Here is a 16,683-nt window from a genome sequence, read left to right on the forward strand (position 1 = left end):
TACAGATCAATTGCTTCAAAACAGAAATTCAACAAAACATTGAGATGTGCAAACAGCACAGGCAAAGGGATTAAGGCCCAGGGGTCAGCAAACTTTTTCAGCAGGGGGCCGGCCCACTGTCCCTCAGACCTTTTGGGGGGCCGGACTATAGTTGGGGAGGGGGAGAATGAACGAATTCCTATGCCCCACAAACAACCCAGAGATGCATTTTAAATAAAAGGACACATTCTACTCATGTAAAAACACGCTGATTCCCAGACCGTCCATGGGCAGGATTGAGAAGGCGATTGGGCCAGATCCGGCCCCCGGGCCTTAGTTTGCCTACCTGTGGATTACGTTCTCAGGAGATTTTGCACTCTGCAGATTTCCCCCCAGCCCCCAAAAAATCCCTTTATTTTTATGTCCCGTCCCCGCCACAACCTTGACCTTCCAGCTTTGACTTAGCCTCCTCTGAACAGGTCTCTCCCACAAGACGCAACCCAAACAATCTGATTCCACATTTGCCTTTAGAAACAAGCACCACCTCCAGAAAAGGCACCTTAGCACTTTGGAAGCTGTTCAATCAAAGTTTCTAAGGCAGATTTTTTCTGTACCACCATTCATCCCAAACGCATCATTGAGACTGGAGACTCCCTTCAGTACTGACTTGGCAAAGAACTTTTAACTTCTGGCTTCGCCTAAACTCAAATCACCCCGGTTTACTATCCCTAGTACTTCAAGACTCCCATAAAAGTGCCTGGCTTAAAACTGTCTATCCAAAACTTCCCTCTTGTGGCCTATTCCCAGAACACCTACTCACTATGGGCCCCACTAAAGCAAACAGACTAACTGGTCAACGTCTAAAAGATATCGAGCACCAGAACAACCTGGCCACTATAAGGAAATTCTGCCCTTGGTATGTTCATTTTCCACCTCTCCATTTTGATTCTCTGGCCCCATATCTGCACAAACTTATCCCAAAATAGTTAAGTTTTTGGGACCCCTGACCATTAGGTCCAGTCGCGGACGACTCTGGGGCTGCGGCGCTCATCTCGCTTTACTGGCCAAGGGAGCCGGCGTACAGCTTCCGGGTCATGTGGCCAGCATGACTAAGCCGCTTCTGGCAAACCAGAGCAGCGCACGGAAATGCCGTTTACCTTCCCGGCAGAGTGGTACCTATTTATCTACTTGCACTTTGACGTGCTTTTGAACTGCTAGGTTGGCAGGAGCAGGGACCGAGCAACGGGAGCTCACCCCGTTGCGGGGATTCGAACCGCCGACCTTCTGATCGGCAAGTCCTAGGCTCTGTGGTTTAACCCACAGCGCCACCCGCGTCCCATCCCAAAATACAGACGTGCTTTTACACTTGCAAGACTAGATGTTTTGCCATCTGCGGTACTTGAGGGTCGATTCCAAAAGATCCCGCCTGAGAAACGTCTTTGCCCCTGTGGAGATGGCAGCACCGAAACCGTGGCACACGTCCTCCTGCCCTGTAATCTCTACAAAGACCTGAGGAACAAGATCATCAGCCCACTCGTACTAACCATCCCAGGGCGCTCAACCACTGCCACAATGTCCTTTCTTCTATCAGATCAAAATGAGCATAAAACAGCAAAGGTTGCTAGGTTCACAGCAGGGGCAGTCAGAATAAGGGCCACTAACTGACTGCTGATTCAGGACTTTAAATTGTGCTTTTATATCAAACTTCCTTTTCTGCGTATACTGTAATGTTCTACTGTTGCTATGGCCATTGGCTGATGCGAATGAAGTTTTATTTATCTCATCTCCAGAGAAGGAGAGGCGCACATGAGGCTTAAAATGGAACACCCACATTTGTGCATGTTAGCACCCACCCCCTACGGTGATGTCACCGAATTTCCGAGAGCGGGGCGTGTGTGTTGCTTTGGAGAAGCTGGACTTCCTTCGCGAACAGTACAGGGAGCTCCGAACATAACGTAAACAGGCGCCGCGGCCAAATTTGCCCACCACTCCCCCTTCCACCCTCCAGTGTTCTCGCTTAACTGCAGGTCACGCCAACTGGCTGGCGAGGCGCCCACTCCGCCAACCGTGACCACAAAAAGAGCAACAGAGCCAAGCAGCTCTTCCTAAAGCAACTCCAAAATAACTTTTGCAGAGACCGGGAGGAATCGGCAGGCTGGAAGCCACATAAACACAGCCCCAGGGCAGGGAGGAGAAGCAGAAGGAGAGGATGCCTCTTGCAACAGGAGGGGGGTTTTTCGGGGGGGCAGGTTCTGCACAAGACCCAGCTGAAGAACAAAACGAAGCTGAACCCGGGATGTCTTCATAAATTACACGGGAAAAGAAGGCTTCCAGCGCATCGCTTGGCTTAGCGTAGACTAAATCCCACTGGCAATCAGAGTGTTTCTCCAAGACTTACCATCTAAATACAGTTATCTGGAGAGAAAATGATTTACTAAGTACGTTCGTGGATAGCGGGAAGTCATGATTCGAATTAAGGAGTCAAGCCAAAGCTGTGTAAAGAAGGCTTGTACTCCCTATTGTTACGGCTAAAATCTGGGTGCGGGGCTACTCTGCCACCCAGCTCATCGGACTAAGTCCGTGGGTCCCTGCGGAAGAAAATGAGCTCAGCCGGACAGGAGCAAATTGCAGAAGATCCAAGTTTATTGCGCAACAGGTTCAAGGCAAGATTGAACAGCGAGAAAGGGGTGACATGAACTTTTGAAACTCCCCCCATGTCCCAGAATACAGTGCAAAACACATCCCAGTTACATCATGAATACATTAAGGAAAGGTTGGGTTACACAGATTACATCATGAATACATTAAGGAGAGGTTGGGTTACACCGGATTAACATATGGAGGAGGGAGGGGGGAATATGCAGAGCTGGAGATATGCGCAGATAAGCACATCCTGAGTGCCGGTGATGAGAAGACAATGGTCCATGTATGCATAGTCTGCCACCTGGCATTGCCCGGAGGAAAGGCTTGGCAGAGTGATTTGACAGGATTAGGGTCTTGACACCTTGCTTGAGGGATTATGGAGGACAGGGGAGGTGTGATGGAGTCCTAGAGAAATTGAGCAAATTGGCACGTTGATTTTCTATGAATTTTATAGATTTTAGTCCCTTTTCACATTGACAATTGGAAATAAATTGATATATTGTAGCGAAGAAGAAGGTGAAGAAGACATGCCCCCCCCCTTTCCGTAACACTATGTACTGAAAATATTTGTTTTTTGAAGTTAGCTCTATTTTTTGTTTTTATTCTTTTTCTGTTTTTCCCCTTTTTCCTCGGCCAATAAAGCGAGATGAGCGCTGCAACCCCAGAGTCGGTCACAACTGGACCTAATGGTCAGGGGTCCCTTTACCTTTACCTCGGGTTAAGAACTTAATTCGTTCTGGAGGTCCATTCTTAACCTGAAATCTGGGGAAAGTAGATTGAGGGTTTTGCCCCTCTCATAATGAGAGAATCCAATGAAGTTGAACTACAAGGTAAGCGGTTTGCCAAACGGCACGGCCGGCTCTCGAGCGTGTGTCCCCGCTGTGGCCAGAAAGTACAGCGACAAATGCTGAAGTTACAAAGCCAACTGCGGCGTTTCCTGTCTTGTGACATTTGCCGGAGAAACAGAAGCTTTTCTCTCTCTTACTGGTTTGACTTTACGGCTGGCATGGCAGGTCATACAAGCAGCAGAACTGAATTATAGAGCTCCTTTTGCTCTCCCCCCCCCCCCTTACCTCCCACAAGCTTAGAATGCGCATCTCACATTATATGGGGTGTTTTTTTATGCTTTAATATTGGAAATGGGGGACACCACATCATGGTTGCTAGGTTTCTGCCTTTGCTGGTTTGGCTGCTGAATAACCAAGGAGGATACCTTGCCTGCGAAAAAATCAGTGTGGGGAGAGCTTGCTTGTTGGGCTGCTGAGCAGCCAAGTCGCTCCAGGTGCTTCTGCAACAAGACAGCCAGACCTTCCACCAAACCACAAAGCTAGGAGGAAATGTGGAGGGGTGGGGGTGTCACTGTGCAACTCTGGTGGGGGTGGGGAGGAGGGAAAGAAGGCTAGTCCATTGCCACACTCCCCAGCACACTTGCTCTGGAGAGAGAGAGAGAGAAAATCTAGAAGCCGTCAAAATATATTATGCAAAGTGGGAGAAGCTAATGCAAAACTAATTTCTGCCACTTGCAGAATTTGGCTGTGCTCAGCACAAAATCTGGATTGCCTGGGTGCAAATTTTAATTTCAATTTTTTTTTTTTTAAAGCAGGCAACACCCTGCTCACACATTCCACGCTGCAGAGGTTGTCAAAGCCATCTTGGGCTTGCGGAAAGGCCTGCCCCAGGAAGCTTTGCTCAGATAAGGGGTCAAAGGACACCCCAGTGCACAAACGTAAACAACGGCACGAAGGCTCCTCCCTCCCAAACTCACAGCCTATCGCCTCCTTCCTGCTGAGCCGCACCAGCCAATGGGAAGCCGGTGCCTGAGCGATTTTGACAGCCTAGTGCGAAATCTGGGCTCCCCTCCATCCCAGCGATGGAGATCCTCTGCTCTGAACTCCCACATGACTTCCTGTAGCAGCAGCTCATGATCCCAGAAAGGACAAACAAATAATGCATTTCTCTTCCCTCCAAGCTGCGGGAAGCAGCTGCCAAACATCCAAGTTGGAGAAAGCAAAGGCCAGAAATGGAACGTCCTGTTTCCAGGCCTTTAGCAAGCAAGTTGCAAAGAAAACCATGCAGGCTTTTCACTTTAAAAGAGAGGCCCGTTTGCAACGGTTCGTTTTGGGTCCTGCACCATTTGCCACAGCTCTTAAGACCATATTTAGGACTGGAGGCTGCAGAATAAGTTATGGCCCTGCTATCCAAGCACGCTGGAAGACCCCAGCTGGTTAGATAATGCCAAGATCACAGGATTTAGCCCCGTACAGGACAGCTGCATATTCCTGCATTGCTGGGGGTGGACTAGAGGATCCCTCAGGGTCCCTTGCAATCCTGGGATTCTATGCAGCTCTGCCAGATGAGGCCAAGGGCCCATCTGGTCTAGCATCCTGTTCACAGGTACGCCCAAAGTCCCTAATCTGGCCTGCCGGTCGTTTTAATCAGGCCCCTGTGACGGTTAATTTCCTGGGGTAAAATTCTAAAAGGAGGTCAACAATTTTAACCCGAAAAAAGCTCAGTAACTTTGGGGGGAAATCCAAAAAGATGTTCAACAACTTTAATCTTAAAGAAGGTCAACTTTGGTCGGCCCTCTGGCATGTTCACTTCATCAAATCTGGCCCTCTTTGAAAAAAGTTCAGACATCCCTGCTCTATGGGAACCCAGAAGCAGGATCCGAGAGCAAGAGCCCTCTCCTCTTGTGGTTTCCAGAAACTGGCATTCAGAAGCGTTAATAATAATAATAATAATAATAATAATAATAATAATAATAATTTATTATTTATACCCCGCCCATCTGGCTGAGTCTCCCCAGCCACTCTGAAAGGCTCCCAATCGAGTGTTAAAAACAATACAGCATTAAATATTAAAAACTTCCCGAAACAGGGCTGCCTTCAGATGTCTTTTAAAGATAAGATAGCTGCTTATTTCCTTCACATCTGGTGAGAGGGCGTTCCACAGGGTGGGCGCCACTACCGAGAAGGCCCTCTGTCTGGTTCCCTATAGCTTTGCTTCTCGCAATGAGGGAACTGCCAGAAGGCCCTCGGCGCTGGACCTCAATGTCTGGGCAGAACGATGGGGGTGGAGACGCTCCTTCAGGTATACTGGACTGAGGCCGTTTAGGGCTTTAAAGGTCAGCACCAACACTTTGAATTGTGCTCGGAAACGTACTGGGAGCCAATGCAGATCTCTCAGGACCGGTGTTATGTGGTCCCAGCAGCCACTCCCAGTCCCCAGTCTAGCTGCCGCATTCTGAATTAATTGCAGTTTCCGGGTCACCTTCAAAGGTAGCCCCACGTAGAGCGCACTGCAGTAGTCCAAGCGTCGCTGCCTCCAACTGTGGCACACAGCCATTGCTCCCCTCTCCTCCAGAAATTTGCCCTATCATCTTTTACAGCAATCTCAAGTTGGCAGCCACCACTGCCCTCCTGTGGCAGAGAGTTCCGCAGTTCCACGACGTGCTCCGTGAAGAAATCCTTTTATCTGCCCTGAACGTTTCAACTTTCAGCTTCCCTGGCTGTCCACAAATTCTAGTGTTATGAGAGAGGGAGAGAAAAAAGCCTACAGCTTAAACTGAAAATGGGAGAAGGCTAGAAGCCTGATCACCTGCTGTGACACAGGGGCGATTTCTACTGCTTTGAAACTCCACAACAAGTGTTCTCATCAGTAAAGAGCTGTCCAAAAATGATTCAGGACACGAAGACCAATCCTATGGCAAAGTTCAACAGAGCTTACTTCCAGGTAAGAGGGATGAACAGTTAAGCCACTCTGAGAATTGGAGCTCCTGAACTGGTCCTTGACCATAATAATAAATTATTATTATTATATTGTAGCTCCGGGAGCGGGGTGTCCTAACAACTTTCAGTGTCCTTAAAACTATAACTCCCAGGATTATAACACACATCTACTTTCCTTTAAGAAGCTCAGGGTATGTATCCATGGGATTAATGCCAACCCCTTATTTGACCTGAAAGGAATATGTATGTGTGTGCGTGTGTGTATACGTGTATATATATGTATATAGATATATAGATATATAGATATATAGAGATCTAGGGCACCATGCAACTACACGCCACTTTCTGGAAGGCACACACAGGTCTCTGCCCCGAGGAACTTACAAGTCTTCCATTCTACACAGGGGAAGACACAGTTCAGGGCAGTTATTTGTTTGTTTATTACCATAAATTGGTATACCGCCCTTCATGCATAGAACTCAGGGCAGTTGTGAAAACACAAAACAAGAACACAAAATACGTAATAAAACAAGAACAAAACAGACCCGTAACACCCACGTCCTTCCAAGTTATGCACACTTAGGCTTAGCTATTGAATGTTTAGGAACTGAATGAATGAATTTTATTACTACGGTCACAGACCAGTTCCGACTCACTCACAATATCAGGAAAATCATAGAACACAACAGGGATACACTGAATTGCAATTGGGTACAACAGAGACAATACAGATATAGCGGCAGTTAAATATATATATTAAATCTTGATCACTAAAATATAACCTAAAATTGTCATTTAAAACCTTAATCATTTTGGTAGTACAGCTTGTTCCCTAAGTTTTATGGAAGTTGCACAAAATTTGGCCACCCTTGGCGTGCTCTCTAGATCCTTGTCCTCTACCAGGAGTTTTAGACATTGAAGTCCAGACCCATTTGGAGATTTTTTTATAACAGGAGTGATAAATACAGAGCGTATATCCCCGTAGAAACAAGGAATGAGACACAGTTTCTTCCTCCATCAAGCCGCGGGGGCAGACTCGTTCCACGTACAGTTTACCCTCGAATCTGCCCTGCAATAAGGCAGATGGCAGCACGGTGAATTTAGCATATTTGGGTATTTCTAATTCTGACCAATAATTTGCTGGGGTAAATCCTCTCCCATGATCTTTTATTGCTGGGTGTTTATTCATCTTGCTCACATGGCATTGCAGTTCCAGGTATGTTTAGGAACTTTGGAGTTAAGGATTTATAGAAAAGGTGGATTTTGGGGGGATTTGCAGTGGAGGGAAAGGGAGAGAGAATAAATTGCTTCCTTCCCCACCCCAAACCCTCCAGGCACACAAAAGGAAAATGAGCCTGCACACCCAGTGCGCAAACACACCCAGCGCACCAGGCGGGAGCAGGGAGACAGAGGGAGCCAAGTGGGCCAGGGGCCAAGCTGAGCTGTTTACTACCACACAGCAATGCCTTAACAGGTCTCTCTAGACCGCTCTGCATTGCAGGAGCAAGTTACCCAGTCCTCGGAAGGGAGGGTTCAGTCCTTCCGCCCTGCACTGGTGGGCACATGTACACACACACAGAGAGAGAGGGGGGGTGCGCCCCTCTCTTAGGAGCTTCCACAAGCCTACAGACACACACTCCTCAGCCAAAGTCCGGGATGGGGGTGGAGAGGAGAGGGAGGAAGAGGACGTTTTGCAACCGGGTAGTTTTGGCCCAGAGGCTGCTTCCTTCCTGCAAAAGCTTGTGTGGTGCACAGCTCCACCGCCTCCACCGTTCAACAAGCCCTCCACGTAAACGTAAGAATGGCATCACTTTCATGGAATCTGTAGAGGGGACCCCAACGGTCATCTAGTCCAACCCGCCCGCAGGGCAGGAATTTCTCAACTAAAGCATCCCTGAGAAATGCACAAACACACAAACACAACCTCTGATTAAAAGCTCCACCACCTTCCGAGGGACAGCTGTTGCCATCAGAAACTACTTCCTGATGTTTAGTCGGAATCTCCTTTCTTGGAACTGGAGGCCATGGGTTCGAGTTCTGCCCTCCGGAGCAGGAGGAAACAAGCTTGAGTTAGGTCTGGATTACCATATACAGTCATACCTTGGGTTACAGACGCTTCAGGTTTTTCATTTTTTTCGGGTTATGGACGCGCCGAAACCCGGAAGTATCTGAACGGGTTACTTCCGGGTTTCGGCCGTCACACATGCGCATAAGTGCTAAAACGTGCTTTGCGCATGTGCAGAAATGTCGAATCGCAACCCATGTGTGCACAGACGCGCCGCTGCGGGTTGCGAACATGCCTCCCGCACGGATCACACGTGCAACCCGAGCGTCCACTGTACTATTCTTTATAAAGCTGAGTTGTAATTCAAAATAAAAACATCTCCTTAAAGACTTGAAAGCTGAAGTATTCTCGCAAGGGACCCACTGCAGGAACCAGCAAGCAGGACCCGAGTCGCAATCGCCCTCCCTCCCCTCCTGTGTTTTCCAGCAACCGGGATTTGGAAGCATTGCTTGCTGCAGAGTGCAGCATGTGCAGAGCGCCCGTCCTGATGCCAGCAGAGTGTGCCAAAAGAACAGAGAAACGCCAAAGAGCTGTAGTAGGAAGAGACAGCTGCTTTAGCGACAGTGTGTGGCGGGTGGCGCTGTGGGTAAAACCTCAGTGCCTAGGACTTGCTGATCGTAAGGTCTGCAGTTCAAATCCCCGCGGCGGGGTGAGCTCCCATCGTTCGGTCCCTGCTCCTGTCCACCTAGCAGTTTGAAAGCACCCCTAAGTGCAAGTAGATAAATAGGTACCGCTCCAGCGGGAAGGTAAACGGCGTTTCCGTGTGCTGCTCTGGTGCTGGCTCGCCAGTTGCAGCTTCGTCACGCTGGCCACGTAACCCGGAAGTGTCTTCGGACGGCGCCGGCTCCCGGCCTCTTCAGCGAGATGAGCGCACAACCCTAGAGTCGGTCACGACTGGCCCGTACGGGCAGGGGTACCTTTACCTTTACCTTTAATGCAGTTTCAGTTACAGTTGATGACCTGTTGATGGCATTTTACCATTGTACTGTGGAGAGTGTATTAACTTAGGGTCTTTGTGTGTGGTTTGGGAGCTGCACGGCCAGGGAAAAAACAATGCTCTTCAGGGTTGTCAATACTGCGGAGAGAATAACTGGGTGCACTCTTCCCACCTTGGATCAAATCTATGCTTCCAGGTGCCATAAGAAAGCTGCACAGATAGCGCAGGATAGTGTGCACCCCGGAAATGATCTCTTTCAGCGTCTGCCTTCTGGAAGAAGGTCCAGGGTTGTAAAGACTAGGACTAGCCGCCTGAGAAACAGTTCTATCCAAATGTGATTTTGGTTTTAAAAGCAGTGTAAGGTAGTCTTTATGGGAGTAAAGGTAAAGGGACCCCTGAGCATTAGGTCCATTCACAGCCGACTCTTGGGTTGCGTCGCTCATCTCGCTTTACTGGCCGAGGGAGCTGGCGTACGGCTTCCGGGTCATGACTAAGCCGCTTCTGGCAAACCAGAGCAGCGCACAGAAATGCCGTTTACCTTCCCACCGGAGCGGTACCTATTTATCTACTTGCACTTTGACGTGCTTTCGAACTGCTAGGTGGGCAGGAGCAGGGACCGAGCAACGGGAGCTCACCCCGTTGTGGGGATTTGAACTGCCAACCTTCTGATCAGCAAGTCCTAGGCTCTGTGGTTTAACCCACAGTGCCGGACTATATTGTATTTAATTATGGGGTATTTTTTAGGGGGCTAATCAGGCTGGCATAGCAGGCTTGTTGGTTTTGAATGTCTGATGTTGATTTTTTCAATTTTGTTGTTCTGTATGGGAGCAAAGTACCAATTGCAAATTGATATGCTCCAACATCTTCACAATCTGTCCCTCCCCCCCCCTTCTGTTTTTTTGAAATCATGGGAGTTTGTGCATTCCTGCCGTTGGCCGTTCCAAAATTCTCCAACGAAACTCTCTTAACTCCAGCTGCGGAGGCAGGGCATCGCCATCCCACCAGGTGGCGCTCCAGCCACGGCCGCCTTGCTTAACAGCAGTCCACACACACACACACACCCGCGGGCAGAGGAAGTGGCGCCCTGCCGCTCTCAGCTCCGGCAGACAGCAAAGCAAAGCAGCGCCTCCTCTGCCTGTAATCCAAGAAGATTAAACACACACATAATTTGCTGCCTGCTTGAAGGCCTATTTTTAGCCCAGGTGCTTCCCCCGGCACGGAAAGTGACGCGGCCTGCCAGCGTGCACCGCACTGCCAGCTCGGGGAGCTCACAAGCGGCACCGCAGGGCACGGCCTGCACAAGCCTGCTGCAGCCGAGAGCGCCCGCCGCAAGCGTGGGGCTGACAGCTTGTGCAGGAGGGGCAGAGGAAGGGGGAGGTCAGAGACCTGGAGGCCTTGGGAACTTGAATGTGGAGATAAAAGGGTGGATAAAAATCAAAGATTTAAAAATAAATAAATTAAAAATCGATTTTTTAAAAAATTTAAATCGGATTAAAATAAAATGCTTTTGGGGCAAAAATCTTTCCAAAGATACCGTTTCCTATTCAAGTTACATTAGAGTCCAAAGGCTATTCATCAGGAAATAAGGATTTGCTTTAAGTTTTTCATGTGTGCTAAGAACTCAGTCTAAGTTCTTTTTTATAAAAAAAAAAAATGTTGAACCACATCAGCTAACAAACATGTATACATATGCTATAGTGTTATTGCTACAGTTAAATTCCATTGTTATTAAGGAAATGACGGCTTTTCCCCTTCCAATAAAGCACAGCAGAAAAGTTGTCCAAATAAAAACAGTTAACTTATTAAACCTTACAATAATGTCATAATTATAACCAAATCAGTAATTTTTGATGTAACTGTAAAAACTACTCTGAAAATTTATTATTCCAGAAATGAAACCTTCATCTGGTTGTAAATATTAAGGTTATACCAGCAAAAATGAGTCTTTCTGTTAAAAAATGATTTAAATCAAGTCTTACTGACCAGTGATTTATATCATGATTTAAATCAAATCCACCCTTGCCTCAAACAACATCCTTTCAACAGAAGACTGAAGCAGATGTTTGCTGCACCCGAAGCATGTGCTCTACAGATGAACTGCGGCCTGTCGCTCTTGAGCGATCCACCTAGCTCTGCTCGAATTGCCAATGGTTCTTCAGGGTCTCAGGCACAGCCTTGTTCCCGGGAGATGTCAGAAATCGAACTCGGCTCCCTCCATCGTTCCAGCACTCAGTTACGCTAGCCCACCCCCATTAAATTGAAAACTCTGAAGGCAGAGAACTCAGGGGGCAGAATAATTTGGGACATACATGGGAGTATGAAATGGGATTGTCTGCAGGAGAAGAACAGCTCACAGCAGCCACCCCTCAGGAACCCAAATTCTGCAAGCAGAAAAGCGGGATTCTGCAACCCGCAGAACATTACACAAGCTGAACAAGTTTGCAAGACGTCTTCTCCTGCGTATACTTTTCATTTAATTAATCAAAATGTTTACTTATCAGCCTTTCAGCTCAAGGCAGCTCACAATCGCAAGATAACACAAAATGCCACGTGGCAATAAGAGGAAACCACAGCCAGGCACACTCACAGTATGAAGCGGGCGGGGGGGGGGGGGAGTGTGTAGGAAAATATTCATAAAACACTTGGCAAACCAGAAAAAAGTCTTTACAATGTACCAGAATGCTATTTGACCTGGGGCCAGCTGGGCACACTGAGGCAGGGAGTTCTACAATCTGGGAGCCACAGCAGTGAAGGCCCTGCACCAGGTCCCAGACAATCAAGCCTTCAATGGACAGAGAGAAATTTACCCTGTTCCCATTAGTCTTAGGAAGAGACAGGCACTGGTGCCAAATCCTCTGGCGCCCAGGATTTCAACAAAAATGTCACCCACTTACTTTCAAGTGCAGCTTCACAGCCATAAATCAACATATCCAAGCCCTAGATTGTTACGGAAATTACGTGGGGGGGGGGGCACATCTTTAAAGTTGTTAAATGTTACAAATATTATGCATAAATGCATCCTTTCGACTTTACAGCTCAGGGAAGTTACCTAGCTTTAAAAATCATATAAAATCAACTCCTTTGCCAGTTTCCTCCATGTAAAGGGACTCCTGACCATTAGGTCCAGTTGCAGACGACTCTGGGGTCGCAGCGTTCATCTCGCTTTATTGGCCGAAGGAGCCGGCGTACAGCTGTGTACATGTGGCCAGCACGACTAAGCCGCTTCTGGTGAACCAGAGCAGTGCATGGAAACACCGTTTACCTTCCTGCCAGAGCGGTACCTATTTATCTACTTGCACTTTTGTGCTTTCGAACTGCTAGCTTGGGAGGAGCAGGGACCGAGCAACGGGAGCTCACCCCGTCGCGGGGATTCGAACCACAGACCTTCTGATTGGCAAGCCCTAGGCTCTGTGGTTTAACCCACAGCGCCACCCGCATCCCCTTTTCCTCCATGTATACACACCTCCTACCCCAGGAAGTGCCCAGAGGTGACAATTGCTGAGCTGATTGTTGGCCAAGGAAAGCCTAATCCCACCACCAGATATGCCTAGGGGTCCAGACATGCAAAGGAAGTTCTATTGTAATTTGGGTGGTGGGACTTCAGAAGGTGTTTGCCTATGCTAATCTTATACCTGAGTCTTGCCCTGACATGTCTGCTTATGCTAATCTTGTACCAAGGACTTGTCTGGACATGTTTGCCCAGGTTAAACTAGTGTAACCCCTGTCTACCCCTCCCCTTTTGTGACATGTCAGTGATGTAGCAATGATGCTGTACGAACTGTATTCTGGGATATGGTGGAAAAGTTATAAAAGTTATAAAAGTCCTTGTTACCCCAAAATTCCGCTTTGAACCTGTTGCGCAATAAATTTTGGTCTCCGGTGGCTGGACTCCTTCCTTTATTCCGCAGGGACCCGCGGGCTTGTGATAGGAATTTTGAGGTCTTAGATATATGTTAAATGTCCATAAGTGTACCAACCAAGCACGTACATAGATCAGCACAGGAAGACCGACCTGAAACCATTTTGATTCCCAAACTGAGCACATGATTTCTCTGCAAGGTCAAAGTGGGAAACCTCCCCATTGTCTCTTTCCTCACAAATCCTGTCTTAAGGGCACATTTAAGATATGAATAAGATGTGAGCCTGTGACCTGGCTCAGGAACTAAGTATTTATCATTACAAAAGACTGGCCAGGCTCCCCAGGCAATCCAATCAAGTGACCATTAAACAGGTAACCTGGCAGACAGGAGGTAAACAAAGCACTCAGATTTCTGCTGTAGACCGCCCTTTCTGTGATGTAGGTATGATGTATCGGGGGGAGGTTGAGCCATACCCCTTCTGTGATGTATGTATGATGTTTCTGGGGGTGGTCTTGATCTACAGGGTGGCAATTTCAAAAGTCTATATAAGGCCTTGCATGCCATTGTTCTGGGTTCCTCCTCCTTTCCTGAGGGTGAAGGGAGCACCCTGTTGCAACAGATCAATAAAGATCAAGCTTACTAGCTGCTTTGCTTCTCAATATTCTCTGGTTGGCCTGTTATTTTCTCCTACCAATAGGGAACCTACGTAAGGACTCTATATGGGCTCTTGGACACCCCATAAGGGGAAAAGGGTAGATTTTTGTTTTACAAGACATCCCAGTCCCCTGGAAGTTCAGAATCAAAATACTTTGGGCGCTGACTAACGGAGTTGCGCTCACATTTTCCAAGGATAAATCTGGGCCTTTCCAGAGCCCCTCGTGCAACGGACTTCTGCTTGCACAACGGAACTTCCCCTTCTGTGCACCCTCAAAACCTTCCCCAAAGCGTTGGGGGGGGGAGGTCCCTAAGGGGAGGGGAAGTCCCATTCCGCAAGGGGAACTTTGCTCGCAAAGCCGGGGACGCAGCACATTATTTTCCGGGGTGGAGTAGAACATAAACAAAGCAAAACCTTTGTGTAATATAACCAAGGAGCAGGAATACACTGTGAATATTCAGCTGAGCTTTCTAGTAACGTTTTGCATCTCACTGGCGTCTCATTGTTACGCACAGGCGACAGAGCTCTGCACTTCTGAGTGAGCTGCGTTGAACTTGGTCGGGGTGCCCAAACTTTTAAGAGGGCCAGATTTGATGAAGTGAACATGCGTGAGGGCCGACCAAAGTTGTCGAGCTTTTAATAGTCCAAAGTTTCTTTTTTTTTTTTGCTGACTGAAATATGAGATACTATATTTTTTACTCTATTCATACTTTTATTCCTCTTTTTTCTCTTCTTTTTTTCTTTTCTCCCCCCCCCCTTTTTCTATTTTGCTTTATTTTTGTTCTTTTGTATGTATACTCTCAATAATTTCTATGTTTGTTTGCTGGTATTGCATGCATTTTAAGACTCTGCTTGTACAATAAAAAATTTATATTAAAAAAGAAGAAGTAGAAGTTGATGTTGAGCGCCTTTTTTGGGTTTAAGTTGTTGAGTTTTTTTGGGAATTTTCTTTTTTTTTAGGATTTGACTACAATAAATAAACTGCCACAGGGGCTGCAAAAAACCGGCCGGGGGCCGGATTGGGCCCCCAAAACGGACTTTGGACATGCCTGAACTTGGTGGAACTTGCTCTCGAGTAAACATGGAAACTGCGGCAAAAACCAGCTATTCTGAATGTAGGCCACTATCTCACCATGCATTTAAAGCCCTGTGATTACCCTTTAAGCAGTCATGGCTCCCCTCCCGCAAAGAATTCTGGGAAGTGTAGTTTGCTATTCCTCTTCCAGATATACAATTCTCAGAGTGGTTTAGCAGTCAATCCCTCTTCCCTACGAACTCTGGGAAATGTAGCTTTGGAAGAGGATTAAGAGTCTCCTAACAACTCACAGCACCCTGAACAAACTACAGTTCCCATAATTCTTTGGGAAAGCCATGTTTATATTTATGGTGTCAATGCATCCTTAGTTATTTTCCATCTCTGCATTCTTGCATACTGTTTCTAAGCCCAGGTAACCCTTTCTTTCTTTTTCCTTTTTCATGGAAACGTTCATCATTTCTGTTTTTCCTACTGGCAAGGACTAAGATATACTCAGAGCAGCAACCTGCAGTTTCATCTCGGACATGTGATAAATTCAGAATTATTGTTTCAGTAAGAAAAACGGCTGCAACTCTTTCCACACCTGCCTGGAAATAAGCCCCACAGACCCCAGAAAGTCTAACTTCCTTCCATCTGGAGTTTATGTATGCTACTAAAGTGTATTGCAAGCTGTCTCGATGATCACTCCATCAATAGTCAGGATATAAATTTTCTAAATAAATAAATAAAAATATGCAAGATTTAAAAATTCAATAAATATGCCATACAGTACAACCGTAGAGGCTGACTCAAGTTATTCACCAAACACCAAATGTTAAGAGGAAATTTAGGTATTATAAGAAAGGATATATTTGCATAAAGTCAATTTCCCTTCCAAAATCTGATTCTCCAACCCACCCACCCACCCACCCCACCTCTTGGGTTTTTCCATATGTCCAGAAATATTATATATCTCCTTCTACATTCCAGGGTGCTTCTTAAGAACCCAACAAGGCGATTATTTACTATTACTTTATTTATTCAATGTCTATACCACCCTTAATCAAAGGATCACAGAGCGGTTTACAACAGAAAAGTACAAAACTGTGCAACGTATTAATAAACACACACACACACACACACACACACACACACACACACTTACAAGTTTAAAAAGCCGCAGGTGTTAAAGTGTGTGGTGCACTTTGACCATTAAGGGTGTTTCTTCATATTATTACATCAGCGGAGGAAAAAATATCAGCTGTGGCATGAAGCCGATTGGCATGGCCACGAGACTGGCAGATACTGATAAGGGGGCAAATTTCAACACAGAGAGGTATGGCCTCCAGAAAGTAATTTCATCCTACCCTGGCTGAAGATAGCATCCCCCCCTGTTCCCGATTCTGCAAACCTCAGTTGTTCCAGGTAAGCAAAGGCAGGATTCTAAGGTGCGATCTCTAGCCAGGACAACCCTTCTACGTTCCATCAGAATAAAAACCATTGCCTTCTAACAAATCATAGCAACAGCCTATGTACCTTAACCACAAATACAAAGAGAAAACTCCTTTTCAGCCGCCGCAGACTGATGAGTGTGTTTGGTTCTGGTGAGCTGGGGGGGGGGGGGGGCGGGTGGAGTGCAAAGAGGGAATAGAAAACCAGAGAGGGGTAAGGGAGCGTCCTGGAAAAGGCCGTCCGGGATTCCAGAACAGAGAATTCGGTGTTGCAACACCTTTTGCCAGGTGTGAGGGCAAAGAAGCTCTCCCATGTCCCTGCTTCAACCAGGGGTTGAATTAGAGCATGG

At 47.1% G+C, this 16,683-nt stretch overlaps 1 protein-coding gene across 2 annotated transcripts in view; it reads right to left on the minus strand.

Annotated features, from left to right (window-relative positions):
- Positions 1-16,683, minus strand: part of SLC2A4RG (SLC2A4 regulator) — a 46,455-nt gene that overhangs the window by 18,086 nt on the left and 11,686 nt on the right. The window lies entirely within an intron of this gene.

This window comes from Podarcis filfolensis (assembly GCF_964270895.1).
Source record: "Podarcis filfolensis genome assembly, chromosome: 6".
Taxonomy (NCBI): Eukaryota; Metazoa; Chordata; class Lepidosauria; order Squamata; family Lacertidae; genus Podarcis; species Podarcis filfolensis.